The following is a 17,280-nucleotide window of genomic DNA, read 5'->3' as shown; positions in this document are numbered from 1 at the left end:
AAACAGCGAGTTGAGAAAACAGGCTTGAAAGGTTCACTTCTGTGGTCTCTTAACATTACACCTAGCTACATGTTTAAGCATTTATTTCATATTTACATGTCGATTTCAGCTCTGACACTTATTTCAGACATGCTCTAGTGAGTCTAGTATGTGAAGAGTCTGCCTGTGCTAACTCATTTTTGGAAAAAATCAGTCTCAGTCAAATCTGGTCACATATTGTAACGCTAACTGGATTGTGTATGGAAGAGACTTTCGCGTGTATCTGAGCTCACACATTTTAACCCATTTAGACGACCTGCTGGGGCCGATTCTAAAAACACATTATAAATTCTTACCTGAAGTTTTCTGAAGAACTTCAAATCTTTATTCAGACAATCTAAACAAATGAATGCTTTATAATGATACTACCTTGACTTGAAGGTGGCCAAAAGTGGTGCTATATAGTCAGTAAGTAAAAGTATCAATACTACACTGTAGAATTACTCTATTACCAGTAAAAGTCTGGAATTCAATAAAAGCACAAATGTTTTGGTATCAAAATGTACTTAAAGTACCAAAAGTAGACGGTATTCATTATGAAGAATGTCCCATTTCACAAGTTTTCAAATGTATAAAATGTATACAAAACTTTTGAAAATAGCATTGTGAGCTTGTAGATCGTCTATTTTCAAATGGCCATAGGGCTGAAATGGGTCATGCATGTTTTGTAATAGTAAAATCTAAATCTACAGTAACTAAAGTTAAAAAAATATAAAAAGTAAAAGTATAATATTTGTCTCTGAGATGTAGTGCAGTACTTAAGTAAATATACTACTTACTTTCCACCACTGGTAGTTGTATGCCGTCTGGAAATCAGAAGATCCTCGGTTCACCTCCCGTCTTAGTGTCAAAGTGTCCTTGAGAATAAATGGTAAATGGTGCATTTTATATAGCGCCTTTATCCAAGGCACTTTACATAGATTGCGGCGGAAGCCATGCAAGGCACCAACCAGCACATCGGGAGCAATATGGGGTTCAGTGTCTTGCCCAAGGACACTTCTACATGTAGCCAGGAGGAGCCGGGATTCAAACCGCCGACCCATGGATCATTGGACGACCTGCTCTACCTCTTGAGCCACATAACCCCTACAACTGCTGTATTAATGACACTATGTCCTCATAGATAGAAGTAACCTCGCCCAGTTGTTGCAAACCACTGAACTGATATACCGTATACATATTTATTGAAGCACATTGGTAGGGGTAAAGGTATATCATTCACAGCCGCACGCACGCACGCATTCAAAGTGTCCCTGAGAAAGACACATAACCCCTACAACTGCTGTATTAATGACACTACGTCCTCATAGATAGACAAGTAAGACGCGCAAATGCGTGAAGCGAACGCAGCTTGTGTGTGTGTGGTTGTGTGTGCGTGTGTGTGTGTGTGTGTGTGTGTGTGTGTGTGCGCGTGTGCGTGTGCGTGTGTGTGTGTGTGTGTGTGTGTGTGTGCTACAGCTGCGCCCTGTGTGTGTGTGTGTGCTACAGCTGCGCCCTCTGGTGGCGGGCGGGTGGTGTAACAGTGGGACAGACACACACACAGACACACAGACACACACACAGACATTCAGCCCTTGCTGTCATAGTAAGTGGCTCACTGCGTTCGCAATAAACCAGACAGTGGCCTTGTGGTTAAGAGTGTCCGTCCTGAAACTGGGAGGTCGGTGGTTCAATCCCCGGCCGGGTCATACCAAAGACTGTAAAAATGGGAGCCAACGCCTCCCCCCTGCTTGGCACTTGGATTGGGGGTCAAATCAACTAACGTAATGATTCCTGAGCGCGGCACACGCTGCAAGAGACGGGTCAAATGCGGAGGACAAATTTCACTGCGGTAACGTGTGTGACTAAATCGTACAACTTTGACTTTGGGTTAAATGCAGAGGACACATTTTGTGTATGTGCAAATGTATACTGTAACAAAACAAATATATATACCACAAAGTTAGAGGAGACCATAGTATAATGTTCCTTCGCTTGTGTTCGCAGCCCCACCCCTGTGGTGTGTGCCACAGAGGAAGTCCAAGGTGCTGTGTGGGTCACACACTTTATTCAGAACGCCAATATCGGACGTTACTATCACATGCAGGCACACGGCCGAGCATCCTGCCACATTTACAAATGCCTCAACCTTGTAAAGTAACCTCGCCCAGTTGTTGCACACCACTGAACTGACATATACATATTTATTGGAGCACATTGGTAGGGGTAAAAAAGGTATATCATTAGTCGCATGGGCACACATAGCCGCACGCACGCACGCAACGCCGTCTTCTGTGTTTTCTTCTACCTAAATGTGTCCTTGAATGTCAAAAGATTGATGTGATTACCGGACTACTTCACCATGCTGTGGCCTCACTGGCCGCCTGGCAGCTGTAACTGGTATCATAGGGATCTGTTATATTATGGAGAAATGAAAATGCAAGGTTATAAACTATTTTTTCACAAAATGAATCCCCCCCACCCCCCCTTATCTTTCTAATAAAACACAGGGTTGAGTTTAAAGGACCACTTCACCATTTTTCAACCTATCTTCATATAATAGGTCCTCACTAATAATCATGATAAAATGGCAAAAACAATTCTACTCAGTCCGTGTGTCATATAGGAGGGCTGTGGGCAGTTCAAAAACCCGTCCGCCAGTGACATCATCGATGGGGAATCCAAGCTAATAGAAACTGCGGGCTTTCTAGTCCTGAAAAGTTGCAATGCGAAATGGAAGTGATCGTTTTCGTATCATATATTTTGTAAAAAATGATATTGTTTAAAAAATATCTGCCTAATGATGATGTCACTGGTGGACGGGTTTCTGAACTGCCCACGGCCCTCCAGGCTGAGTAGAAAAACATTGTGCCATTTCATCATGATTATTAGTGAGGACCTAATTATATGAAGATAGGTTGAAAAGTGGTGAAGTGGTCCTTTAAGGTTAGAACATGGCCATTAGTTTAGTGACTCCAATGTCCACTAACGGCAAATTCACAATTAATCCACATGACTACAATAGGGTGACTATAAGACTCTTCATTCTGCTGTTAACAGCTCTTCAGCTCTGGAAAGCACTTCCAGGTAATTATTTTATGCTGAGACATGAGTATCTCATCCCAGCAAAAAAAAAAAGAAAAAAAAAGAAAACCTTAGCAATTAGTGTCAAAAGAGTGGGTTTGCACCACAGTACACACAACACTGGTGATCACACTTAAATCACACAATGGTTCAGGGGCACATCACTTGCCCCTATGTTATGAATTGGTGAGAAGTCTGAGATCGTCCATGAGTCAGACCACTGTTCCCATTAAAACAAAACATGGCGAAGTTTAGCTATGCACAGGAGTCGGAACAAACTTCCAAAAGGATCTGAGAATTACACACCAACTATTCTAAACTCTCTTAAATCCAGACTAAAATATGTTATGTTCTCCACTGCATTTTTAGCATATTTATGTACTATTTATTATTATACATAATAATAATAATTATTATTAATTGTATTATGTTTTTAAATGCATTCAATGCCTTTACTTAAAGCACACTGAATTGCCTTGTTGCATGAAATGTTCTATAGAAATAAACTTAACGTGCTCTGCTTAGTGCTTACACAGTCAAACTCCAGAGTTTGACTTTAACTCAGAGGGCCAGCTTTACGTGCATCAAGGCAAATTGCTAATTTTCCCGTAAGGCAAATTACTTTCAGTGCAATTTGCACTCACAAGGTGCAGGGAATTAATGTCTTATTTACTAAGGCAACAGCTAATTACGCAATCACCTAATGGGACCACCCGGAACACTGAAATATTTGCAATGCAACTCCAAACGAGTGAAATTCAATTTGGGCAACAATTGCTCATAAAATGAATACATTAGGACTCACAAAACAGAACTCCCTTCCCACCACTTCCAGCTCACTGCAGACAAGACTCCGGTTCTTCCAAGAACCTGCATCGGACAGAGCGGTATTCAGTGGTATTTCGTCGACTACCTTCTTTCACTGACAAAAACTAAATGAAAAACTAAATGAAAACTAAGGAATGATGACTAAAACTAAGACAAAATATATAAATATTGATTTCATCAACAAATAAAAAAAATGACTAATGTTAGGGGGGGACTAGTGGTTAAGAGATCCAGTAGAACTAAAAGACATGTCATTTTAAGGTCTGGTTGCGCTCTGAAAATAGCAGATCTACAAGCTCACAACACAGCCATTACGACAGAAGCAGCGAGTGCAATTCTCCAGCAACGGCAATGAGATGCCACACTGCCAGGGAGAGGGCCGGCAGCTGCCGGAGTAGGTGGATGGAATATGACAGCTCCGTTCCTGCCGGAGTAGGTGGATGCAATATGACAGCTCCGTTCCGCGGCACTGTCAGATTGTCGGTCAACTGCCGGTAAGAGTCGTGGCACTCAGGGGCGTAACTACCGTGACGCAGACAACGCGACTGCGTGGGGGCCCAGAGGCAAGGCCGCCCACCCGTGCCGTCTGTAAAATAAAATCATAAACACATACAGAGATGCAATGACAGTTGAGTTTAACAAAGTTTGGCGGAGCCTGGTGATGGCTGCTGCTATAGCACACACAGCCACCATACCATAATGCATTAGGCACACGTGTGATATGCCCCGCCTCCCTAACAGCTCTGTTAGAGCGTAGGCACCCGATGTAGTATGAATTATGAAGTATGTCTGTGGCGAGTGTGCATGCAGTGGGCTTTCTCGGTCTCGAGTCCCGACAGCCAGGTAGGTGCACAAATCACAACTACATACTGGGGGATTATGTCACTCCACTGCCACTCCATCTCGGGGCCGCCGTTCCACGCCACAACTGCCGGCTAACAGCCGCGGCGCTGCCGGGGCAGCCGGGGGGATTATAATACTCGACTGCCGCTCGCTTCTGCGGCAGTGCGTTACAATTTACAATTTAGGCATTTAGCAGACACTCTTAATCCAGAGCGACTTACATTAAGCAAGAACAAAAGCATGGCAATACATCACATAAAAGCATTTATCATGAAACATGCGTAAGAATGTAACAGTGGAATATCTATATAATGAAACTATACATGTATACTACTATGCTATACATATGTACTATGGCGTGCTATGACTATATAAAATGCAATTATAGTGCTGTCTACATAACATGCTATAAGTCTGTATCAAATGCTATCTAAGTCTACGGAAGTGCTATCTAAGGTTGGTCCGACATGCGTTGGTCCGACATGTGTTGCGTCGAGCTTGCGGTTATGGTTTGGGGTAGAGTGTCGGACTGATGCTGCCGAGAAACACTGCCGCCTGCCTCGGGTGTTCCGCGACTGATGCCGCTGCCGGAAAATGCACTCGCTCTCTCTCTCAGGCCTGCCAAAACACATTAGTCAACAAAATCAACTGTAGATTTAGTCGAATAAAAACGTATGATATTTAATCGACTAAAGCTAAAACATTTCAGATGACTAAAATTTGACTTAAACTAAAATAACATTTTACTCAAAAGCCTGACTAAAACTAAATCAAAATATGCTGTCAAAATCAACAGTAGGACAGAGCAGTGTCCAATGGAAGTCCAAAATACTTAATTTGGATGTGTATAGTATGATCTGACCGTTTTAGCAGTGTTTGCTGCTAACTTCATGGTAACTAATGAGAGGCTTCATTATAATGCGCCATTGCTATTTTGCGTTTGGCAGAATTTTACCTACTGATATATTTTGTTCTAAATATCCATGCCACATATAGGCTCCGGCCAGAGTGTGTTCGAGTCCCGTTCATGACGACCTTTGCTGCATGTCTCTCCCTATCTCTCTCTCCCTTTTTCCTGACATTCTTCACTTGTATCAATAAAGGCAGAAAAGACAAAAAAAATTATAAAAATCTTCTAACAAAGACATAAAGTAGTTCATGGTCTGGACACGTTTATATTGTGTAAATATATTGTACATACAGTACATAACATACAGCTCCACACGTTTGTTTGCAAACATTCTGCTCTGGTCTATACAGTTGGCTTGTCCACTAATGCTCTAGACAGATACAAGGTTTGGATGTTACCTGGTATCCTGGTTACTTTTCAGCACTTTGTTATTTTATTTGCAGCTAATTTGATAATAACAAGGGTTCGTGCCATTTACTTACATTTACTTTAGACGTCTTTCTGGATAAGAGCAAGCCAAAATTGTACACAAAACAGATGGTATAGTTCAAGGATTTGGTGCCTTGGACTTGAACATTCATTTTTTTTGTTTTTCTGTTTCTGCAAATGTGTTTAGTATGTTGAATGTTGTTGTAGTGTTTGTGAACTGCAACAGCTGTTGCACAAAACCCTGAAATATGCTTCCCCCCAGCATCCACCTGGGGGAAGCATATTTCAGGTGCAGTGCTATTGTAGATTCTATTCATCCATATACCAGATAGCGTAGCTACAGTTTCAAGGAGCTTGATTATCCCATTCTGACCGGGCACCCATTTTGGTGTCAGCATCATGTTATGCTTTATCTATTGAAAAATAGCAGATCTACAAGCTCATATCGCGCCACCGAGTGGCGCGATACGAGCTTGTAGGTCTGCTATTTTTTGAAAAATCAAAGAACGACTGACATTTTTAGAATCTGATCTCAGGTCAGAATGGTTTCATCAGACCAGTGTGTGTCCAGTGGAAAACCTCGTATGAATCTGATCTCAGGTCAGAATGGGTTAATGCCATATGGGAACGTTGTGTGGGAGATTCAAGGTCTAATCTATATCTACATTATGCAGACCGATCGGAAATCTGTGTCTCTTTGCTGCATTTATTTACATTCATCTCCACCAGACGCTTCTTATAATATAACCTGCCTGTGCTAATTTGCACCTGGTTTTCAGTGTTGGAGAAATCCCAGGCATGTTATGCATGAGCATGTGCAAATCCAGCAGAATGCATACTCGACCACACTTAACATATATCCTACACCTTTTCGATGCCAATGGCACACAATGTGGGTTTAAAATGATAATGTACTTCTTTGCTGAATTACACATTGTGTTTCTAGTTGCAGAATGATTCTGAAATTAGGTTAAAAAATGGTTAGTAAATCAGGCCCTCAGTTAATTGATTATAGACTGGCATGTTTAACTACTTAAACCCTATACTTCGTTGGCCGCGGGTTTGGTCCCTCTAAACCTCATCTCTTCTTCGAAAATAGCCAATCTACAAGCTCATAATACAGCGTTGCATTGTAGTGTGATGTGAGCTTGTAGATCAGCTGTTTTCACTGAACCTACTACGACATCTCTCTCTCTCTCTCTCTCTAGGTCGTCCTCAGACGAGCCTTCCATCGTCGCATCCAGTCATCCCGGTTCTCCATACATCCGGCCAGCTCGTTGGTGCTTTGCGCTCCTGCATCTTTCTTGAGTGTACATCCACATAATATGTTAGTATGGGACATCCTCGTGACCGGTGCCCATGTGTTGGTTCCCACAGCACCGGTTCGCTGGCTGGCAGCTCCTGGTGTCTTTGGCAGTGTCCTGTATAAGTCTCATTCTCCTAGCTGCTATTTTGTCACTCACCCTGAATATTCCAGCATACAGATTACCATTGGTAACATTGTGTTCTCTTGCTGATGTCGAGCACTAGAGAATGTAGGGAAGCTACGGTTCATGCGGTTCATCTCTACAGTTTAGATTTGAGCAGCCTCAGACGTGGTAAGTCATAGTCCATGGCTCCAGGCAATGGTCGGCTCAACAAGTAGTGTCTACAACAAAAAGACATTTCTTGATTAACCCATTCTGACCGGGCACCCATTTTGGTGTCGGCATCATGTTATGCTTTAGCTATTTAAAAATAGCAGATCTACAAGCTCATATCGCGCCACCGAGTGGCGCGATACGAGCTTGTAGGTCTGCTATTTTTGAAAAATCGAAGAACGACTGTGACATTTTTAGAATCTGATCTCAGGTCAGAATAGGTTAATCAGACCAGTGTGTGTCCGGCGGAAACCTCGTATGAATCTGATCTCAGGTCAGAATGGATTAACATTGGTGGCACGCAGGCTTACTGTACTTCACTGCCGACCTTCAAGTCAAAGGACATCCTCAGTTGAAGAACCACCAATAAGGCTCAGCCAGCCAGCAGAGTCGAGCCAGAGTTGCTCAGGCAGGGCACAAGACGGTGGCTAGCATTATTATTAGGGACACGCATATATAGAGGGAAGAGGAGAGCACTTCCCGGGGCTGTCTCTTGTCATCTCCACCCCATTTTTTTTGGCTAGAAGAGAAAAAGAAACAGTCCTCTGTCAGAGAAAAGAGAAAAAAAGGCCTGTAGTCACGCATGCCAGCAAAAATAGCAGCAATTGCTTTTTCTCCATGTTTGAGAAGCAGGCTTCTGACCTTTTCCAGCTAAGAACTCAAACGTGTTGTGCCGCTACACTTATGTCTGCGTTTAGACCTAGCAGTCGGTGGGGCTTTTGTAGTCGTTATGCTAATATGTGTTGCTCACTCTGACTGGAGAAAGCTCATGGGAACATTTCACGAGCTCTATAGCGTCAACTCAAGCCACCCCATGCTGGAGCACCATGGTGTGACTTCGTGGATGCCTCTTAAGCAGTTACCTCGGCATCCATATTCTGCGTCTAAATGCGTCGCGTCGTGAGTATAGTGTTGAGACCCAGAGGCGGAGGAAAGCGGGAGGAAGCGGCTCAGACATTGACAATCACACCATCTGGTATATGTGGACTTCACGTCTGCTATACAATTACAATAGCGGTGGTTCTCAAACTTTTTAAAATGTCATGGACCTCCACAGCTCTCAGAGTTTCTTTTTTTTTTCATAATAGTTTTTTATTGGGGACAGGTGAACGGCACATAGCTGTCAAGAAAACATAATTACATATATATTTTTTTCAAGACCAGTCCAATCTTGCTTTAGTATTGGCAATTTAGTATTGTAATGACCGGTCGGTTTCTCCTCCTCCGGAGGAGTAGCCATGACAACGACTTTTTATAGAAACACAGTTTTTTGTAACACACTATCCGACTGACTCCAACTCAATTATGGGTGATTCAGGTGCACACACGGGGGTCGTGCACAGAAAATAGTCAATCTACAAGATCACTAACACACGGTGTGAGTCTGTAGATCGGTGACGTGAACCGCAATCAAGTACTGTGTCGAGCTTTAGTCAAATCAGAGCACAGAAAAGAAGGGGAATGCTCTCTGTTCCTGTTATTAGCCTTCTCACTTGGTGTTTAATAGAAACATAACACTATAAAAAATATGCAGGAGGCTTATTAGGCCAGAAAATTGGAAAAGAAATGAACACCCACACACCACACACACACACACACACACACACACACACACACACACACACACACACACACACACACACACTTTTGAAGTGGAACGATATTTCTTTGAAGTGGAACATCATTTTTGAAGAGTAATGCCACAAGTTTGCCGTGATACTGACATACTGACCATGATACTGACTGACATGATACTGACCATGATACTGACATACCGATATGATACTGACCATGATACTGACTGACATGATACTGACCATGATACTGACATACCGATATGATACTGACCATGATACTGACTGACATGATACTGACCATGATACTGACATACCGATATGATACTGACCATGATACTGACCATGATACTGACCATGATAAGATGTGTTGTACCTGTGAGTGGGGAGTGTTGGCTGATGGATGAATATCAACATCCTATTATATCCTGATACTGGGGGGTGAAATTATGACAGGCAATTCCTGCTGTCAAAATATGACCCCCCCAGTCAAAAAACACGTTGTTTGAAATAGACACTCATGCTTTCCAAGGTGTGATACTGGGGGGTCAAATTATGACAGGACTAAGGCCCTATACGTCCTCTCTGGGGGAGTGTCAAAAAACACTTTGTTTGAAATAGACACTCATGCTTTTCATGAATTATACAAAGTAGGGCGATACAGATGACATCACGCATACGACCAAATCAGTTGAGCTGTTCCTGAGAGCAATTTCCATAAAAGTAAAGCCCATATGATGCAGGAAGCCTGATCTGTTCAATATTGCATATTTGTGGGGATAGAAAACACATAGGGGGAGCGTGAAAAACACCAGACATTTTTGAAAAGTTGAATTTCATGTTGTAGTACATTTAAATTATGATCCCAAATTATGGAACACTAAAGAGATCAGAGAGGCAGGCCCTGTTGAAATCTTTAAACAGAACTTTAAACTTTAAGCAGGCATTTTATTTTCCAATTCACTTTGTTGTCGTTATTATTATGTGATTAAAGAATTTTAGCTATTTTCCCAGACATGCACTCTGCGGAGCACCCCCCCCTTTCTATAGTTCATTATTCTGTTACAGTTACACCATCTGTCATGACTGGCCAGTTAGCCAAAATTAGCTATGATTAGCAAAGTGGTATACTGTATGTGTGAAAGCCTCTAACACATGGGTTATAATACTGTAGTCTGTAGTGTAGTGTGTAGGCCAACAGAACTGCCTCCAAGTATGTGTCCACACCCAGGAGGGCTCCATCAGTCATGGGGTGCAGCCGGCAAGAACGAGGAAAAGGCAGGGGGAAAAAAAAAGAGATTGTATGACAGATGGTACAACTTTTCATGTTTGTGGCGCCCCCCACTGACGTGAAAGCGATTTCTTTGTGCTCTATTAGAGGCCCCTCAACATGTGATTCCAAGTTGGGGGTTTATTGGATGTTGCGTTCATGACATTATGGTGTTATGACATTTCTACCATTTCTACAATCTTTTCAGGCAATTACAGGCAAACAGTATGTTTGATGTTCATGAACACATGACTCGTTCATTGTTTGAGTCTAATCTGACAGCAGAGAGTACAGATTAATGGACCCTACAGCTGTATGGAGTACAGTTTACAGTACATGGGAAAAACTAAATACTCTCTCTCTCTCTCTCTGCCTAGTGCCTATACATGTTTTATAACGGGTCATTACAGTGTGTATACTACATACATGTGTGTGTGTGTGTGTGTGTGTGTGTGTGTGTGTGTGTGTGTGTGTGTGTGTGTGTGTGTGTGTGCGTGCGCGCGCGCGTGTGAAAATGAGCCATTCGATTGTTCAAATATATTATACATTTTATTTTTTCCCTTTTTTCCCCTTCAGCCCTAAAGGGAGATCTGTCAAGGGGGAGGTACACTATCTCCAATGCACGGGAGGATCTTATCTAACCTTTCCTGCCTCATGAAAAATTCAGCATCCTGGCCACCAATCTCCGTGGTTTCAGGACGTGCGTATATACTGATACAGAGGCGGTGGCGGCGGCGGGCAGGAAATTGCTTTGGACTCCAACACAGTATGATCAGTATTATCACAGCAATGAACCTCATTCACCCACACGTTCTTCTGTGCCCTTTAACCCCGGAAAACCGGGAAAGCCTCAATGTCGATTTTATACTTTGGCTCGTTCAAAAACACCAGATCTATAATAATAATAATAAAACTTTATTTGTATAGCACCTTTCATGACATCAAATGCAGCTCAAAGTGCTTTACAGAACAATGGAGAATAAAAGAAAAGCAAGGCAACGACATTAAAAAACAAGCAGTAATGCAATACAGTGAGGACATGAATAACAAAAAATATAAGATCACTTAAAAGCAATGTTGTAGAAGTGGGTCTTAAGCTGAGCTTTAAAAATGTCTACAGAGGCTGCCTGACGAAGGTACAGAGGGAGCTTGTTCCATGCAAGATTGTAGATCAGTTGATGTTTTTGAAAACCAGCGAAAGTGTGCAAATCTTTGAATATAGCTCTGCTGTCGGGGGTAGAAAGCACATAAATATAAGAAAACGTTATTAAACAATTATTATTATGAAACAATTATGCAATTCTGCCTCATCAAAGCTGGTAGTGTGACTTTATATATTGACTGCATGAGAGAGGGAGAAGTGGTGGAGTTAGCTGCTGTAGCAGACAGTTTGAGCGTCCATTGGGTCCAATGGAGTTAAGAGGTTTTGCCCAAAGCGCTTTTTACTACTTTTCATTGGTTCAATATGTTTTAACCAACACACAGACGTAAAGGGTGTTCAATAGCATAGCAAAAAGAAAAATAATATTAATAATAATCAAAAACCTCAACAATGGAGTTAGGTGGTTCCCTCCCTAAACACTGACAATATATTTTTGAAAAGTGAACACATGTAACTCAAATCTTTGCTTCTGGGTGTCCCTGGAAAATAAAATTTTGAGATGGGAGTCTGTGTTCAAATACATATCATTAACTTTTGAGACGCACTGATAGCAAGAGAAGTTTCTTTTCAGAAAACTGTTAAGAAGAATTGGCCTCAGGTCTTAATGGGTTAATGCAGGGATTGAAATCAAGGGGAAATTTCATTCCTACTGAAGTTCTCTCTCTCTCTCTGTGTGTGTGTGTGCGAGCGCCTCAGGTTTGTGATGCCCCCGTGCGATAGGGCCCGGGGTGGCAGCTTACGTAACGTGGTGAGCATGGTGGCGGGGCACCGCTAGCGGGGTTGAGCGGCAAACCGTGGCGTGACAGCTCTCGCGACGGCAGTGGGACTGGGAAGGTTTAATGCAGGGATGGAGATGTCGAGATAAAACCTCCTGTCTGTCAATCTCTGCCAAGCATTGCGGCCCCAGCAGACAGGTCGGAGGGAGGGGTGGCTATTCAGTCAGTGTTGTTTTTGGCAGCAAATTTAGATTTTAGTTTTAGTCATATAAGTCTCTTGAATAGAGGGTATGCACGTGACATCCTCATCAAACCCGGAAGTTATGCAGGGGTGGCAAAAAACTACTTTCAGGCCTTGACAACCCATGCATCCAAACAGAAAAGTCCTATCTGATTGCATTAAACAACGTTAAACAATGTTAAACTCACTTTGCATGTTGCTTAAGCCACTCGATGTGCCATTCACTTTAAGCATGCGCATAGTTTATTCTAGACTTTAAGTACCTCAAAGTTCTACTTACTATAAGTACAGTGTACTTGAGTAAATAAATGTACTTTGTTACTTCCCCCCACTGGACAGACGACATGGAGATGGCCTTTTTTATTTGGTCTTTAGTTGTCTCCACCAGGCCGAAGGCATGTGGGGAGAGTATGTTTTGCACTCCGTCCGTCCGTTTGTGTGTCCGTCCGTGTGTCCGTGAACAGCTAATCTCGGCCACCGTTAACCCGGTCGATGCCAAATTTTTCACACACACTCCCTGGATGCCAACGATGAACCTCTGCCCCAAACTTTCCAGAACGGCCTGTTATAGCGCCACCAGGAGGCCGCTTTGTGCAAAACAACCCGGTCGATGCCAAATTTTGCACACACACTTCCTGGATGCCAACGATGAACCTCTGCCCCAAACTTTCCAGAACGGCCTGTTATAGCGCCACCAGGAGGCCGCTTTGTCTAATCTCGGCCACCGTTAACCCGGGTCGATGCCAAATTTTTCACACACACTCCCTGGATGCCAACGATGAACCTCTGCCCCAAACTTTCCAGAACGGCCTGTTATAGCGCCACCAGGAGGCCGCTTTGTGCAAAACAACCCGGTCGATGCCAAAATTTTGCACACACACTTCCTGGATGCCAACGATGAACCTCTGCCCCAAACTTTCCAGAACGGCCTGTTATAGCGCCACCAGGAGGCCGCTTTGTGCAAAACAAGTTTTTGCACAGTACACCTACAGATTTTGTCCAAACATCACGCAAATTGGTACACAGTCTCTCTAGAGCCATTCAACGAAACCGGTCTTTCAGATTTCTCACACTCCATCCTGATTGGTTAAGATTGGCTTCCAAAGTTCACAGGAGTGCTGTACAAATCGCCACAACTCCTCAACGCAGCGTCCGATTGCGATGAAGGGCACTTTTTCTAGTTTTTAGTTTTTTTTTAAGCTCCCGTCGTCATTTTCATCTTTGCATTTAAAAATAAAAATATTGTATTTGAACTCTCCTACATTTCTTGGAAGGGATATACCCCCCCTATATATTATGAATTAACCGATTAAAAAAACTATAGAAGTTCACCTCTGACTTGTCCATTTCTATTGCTGGGAAATATCCCTGAAGAGTTTCTAACATGATAAATATTGAATCAAGATCCTCTTAGCAACAAGTAAAAAAAGCGATCACACGACGCTGGTACCAACAGGACCCACCAACGAAAGATCAATGGATGGTGGACATTACTGAGGAACTGTATGTTATGGAAAAACTAACATTCATACTTAGACTACAAGAGGATAAGTTCTATAAAAAAGGATTTCAATGAATGTATTTTGTCTTCTTTTTTTTTTTCCTTTTTTCGTATAGTCTTGTTTTTTGTTTGTTTTGTTTTTTCTTCAATAAAAATTAAGTGGAAAAAAAACAAAAAAACTAGAGGTTCAATATTTTGAAAATATCTTACTTTATTTTAGGGGGGGGGGGGGATAGGCTAATAACAGCAATGCATTTGATATTAAACTGTGTAACTTTGAATACTTGAGTATTTACTGGAGTATATAGGCTATACTTGTTGCTCTACCACTGGCAGCAGGGGCGCTTAGCCTGGCTGTGATAGCCTTCAATACTTGGATGTCACCCAGGGTGAATATAGCAGGGAGTGGATAAAGAGATCTCTGCGTGGGAGAGACATGGACCAGTGTTGTTTTAGGCAGCAAATTTCTATCTTAGTCATAGTCTCTTGAATAATTTTCATTCAGTCACATCTTAGTCACCTGGAATGCTTTAGTGTTAGTCTAGTTTTAGTTGACTAAATATCCTAAGATTTCAGTCGACTAAATCTACAGTTGATTTAGTCGACTAAAATGTACTTTGGTGGGCCTTGATGTCGTCGTAATGGCTGTTTTTACACTTGCTGAAAATAGATCGGCCTTTTCCAGCATCCAACCAAGTGTAAAATGACTTATACTGGATCTCTTGTCCACTAGTCCCTTCCTAACATTTTAGTCTAGTTTTTATTTGTTGACAAAATCAACAGTCATTGGGTTCATGGTGGTTAAAGCAATTAATTGTAGAAATAAAGCATGAATCTAATTAAGAGAGACAATATAAATTATTTCTTCTACAATACAATAAATCGTGTTAATTTTGTGGGAAAAAACAGACCCCATGTGTTTGAAGAGAAGACTCAAGATGATTAATTGTTAAATCCCATTATACAAGTTGTATGAAGACGGTGTAAAGGGTTTTGACTCTTGAACAAAATAGCGGAAAATAACAAATAGCAATATTATCCCATTCTGACCGGGCACCCATTTTGGTGTCAGCATCATGTTATGCTTTAGCTATTTAAAAATAGCAGATCTACAAGCTCGTATCGCGCCACTCGGCTTGTAGGTCTGCTATTTTTGAAAAATCGAAGAGCGACTGACATTTTTAGAATCTGATCTCAGGTCAGAATGGGTTCATCAGACCAGTGTGTGTCCGGCGGAAACCTCGTATGAATCTGATCTCAGGTCAGAATGGGATAATGGTTTGTGCCTTTGTTAGGTGCTGTATGCATGGGCCCTATACATCTACGTATATGTGCGTGCGTGCGTGACACATAATTAAAAATATAAAGTGTTGGGTGCCTGTGTGGGATGTGTTCAAATAATCTAAATAAGTCACAGCATGTGTGTAAAGTGCTGTGTGTACGTGCTTGTATGTGTGTGTGGGGCCTGCCTTCATAAATGTGCATAATATATACAGTTAGCAGTTGATACCGCCACACGTTATTTGCAATCAACACCAGCAATAAAGCTGTCCAAACAGGTTTTGAGTCCATGGCATGTTGTGAAATTAATGACTCAGATCTCAGAAAGGTGAGCTCAAATCCAATTGGCTGGTCATGGTCACATGTACCACATCAGCACAAGGGGAAGATTAAAAAAAAAAAAAAAAATGGTTTGACCAATGACAGCTCAATGTCGATTAAGCTGTATTATACCAATGCATAGAACTACTGTACACATTAGCTTAACCCTGGAACACTAAACATATATTTTGTCAGACCATCACTAAACACGGGTATATTTTACCCAATGTAAAATATTCCATACACAATATTTCTCATCAAAATATATTGAAGTACAGAAATAGTGTGTTTTATTTCATATTGTTAAAGGGAAACTTACCGTTTTTGCAAAAAATATAATCTTTATAGTATCTGTATAATATGTGGTTTTAGATATTTTAGGTTTTAGCAGTGAGCCCAGTGACACTGGACTCACTTACTTCCTGGACTACATGTTGTCTCAGTAAGACAGCCCTCCCCCTATCCACAAGGAGTAGCAGTGCACCAAAGCATTATGGGAATTGTAGTCCAGGAAGGAAGTGAGCCCAGTGACAATGACATTGTGAGCCCAGTGTCAATGACACTGCTAAAATCTAAAATATCCAAAACCACATATTACACACATAAAGACCCCCAGGAAAGTGTACTAAATCTTCTAAAGATCATTAACATATATTATTTAGCAAAAAGCATCCCTTTAAGCACTTTGTAACATTGTTTAAAAAGGTGCTATATAAATAAAGTGTATTATTATTATTATTATTATTATTATGAAAATTCCAAACAATTGTCCGGATGAAAATCACCTGTGTTACTGTTTAGTGTCCTAGGGTTAAGAAATAATGACCACCTTAGAGAATTCCCACAGGTGTACATCATGTGCCTCAGTCATCGTATGTTGCCATGGTTTCTTCCTTTATATGCTGTGACTTGTGATCCATATTAGATTTTTCATATTTATTTTTTACCATGTGAAGAAAGGAAAAACTGTCTCCTTTAACTCTGAATTCAACATGTTTTGTCATTCTAAGTGCGACCCTTAGTTTGCCATTGTTTGTTGTGTTTCACTTTAGTCAAAACTTTTCACCTCATTTAATGACCACCTTAGAGAATTCCCACAGGTGTACATCATGTGCCTCAGTCATCGTATGTTGCCATGGTTTCTTCCTTTATATGCTGTGACTTGTGATCCATATTAGATTTTTCATATTTATTTTTTACCATGTGAAGAAAGGAAAAACTGTCTCCTTTAACTCTGAATTCAACATGTTTTGTCATTCTAAGTGCGACCCTTAGTTTGCCATTGTTTGTTGTGTTTCACTTTAGTCAAAACTTTTCACCTCATTTGAGATGCATTCTGCAACTAGAAAAAAAACATGTTATCAGGCAGGGCTGTGGCCAGACACAGACTACCGTAGTCACTTGGGAACTGTAAGGTTCTCGGTTCGATCCCTTGCTCCCCCTGGCTTCATGTCATGGTGTG

The 17,280-nt window shown here is 41.6% G+C and overlaps 1 protein-coding gene across 1 annotated transcript in view; it reads right to left on the bottom strand.

Annotated features, from left to right (window-relative positions):
- Nucleotides 1-883, bottom strand: part of elavl2 (ELAV like neuron-specific RNA binding protein 2) — a gene marked incomplete at its 3' end in the record, with an annotated part of 98,081 nt that extends 97,198 nt beyond the window's left edge. The window contains exon 1 of the mRNA XM_083789162.1: nt 819-883. The remainder of the gene's footprint in view (nt 1-818) is intronic.
- Nucleotides 884-17,280: the final 16,397 nt, after the last annotated feature.

The sequence above is a fragment of the Protomyctophum parallelum genome, assembly GCF_964188405.1.
Source record: "Protomyctophum parallelum genome assembly, chromosome: 18".
NCBI classification, from domain to species: Eukaryota; Metazoa; Chordata; class Actinopteri; order Myctophiformes; family Myctophidae; genus Protomyctophum; species Protomyctophum parallelum.
Note: the sequence above shows the minus strand (reverse complement) of the source record. Positions and strands in the feature narration are given on the sequence as shown.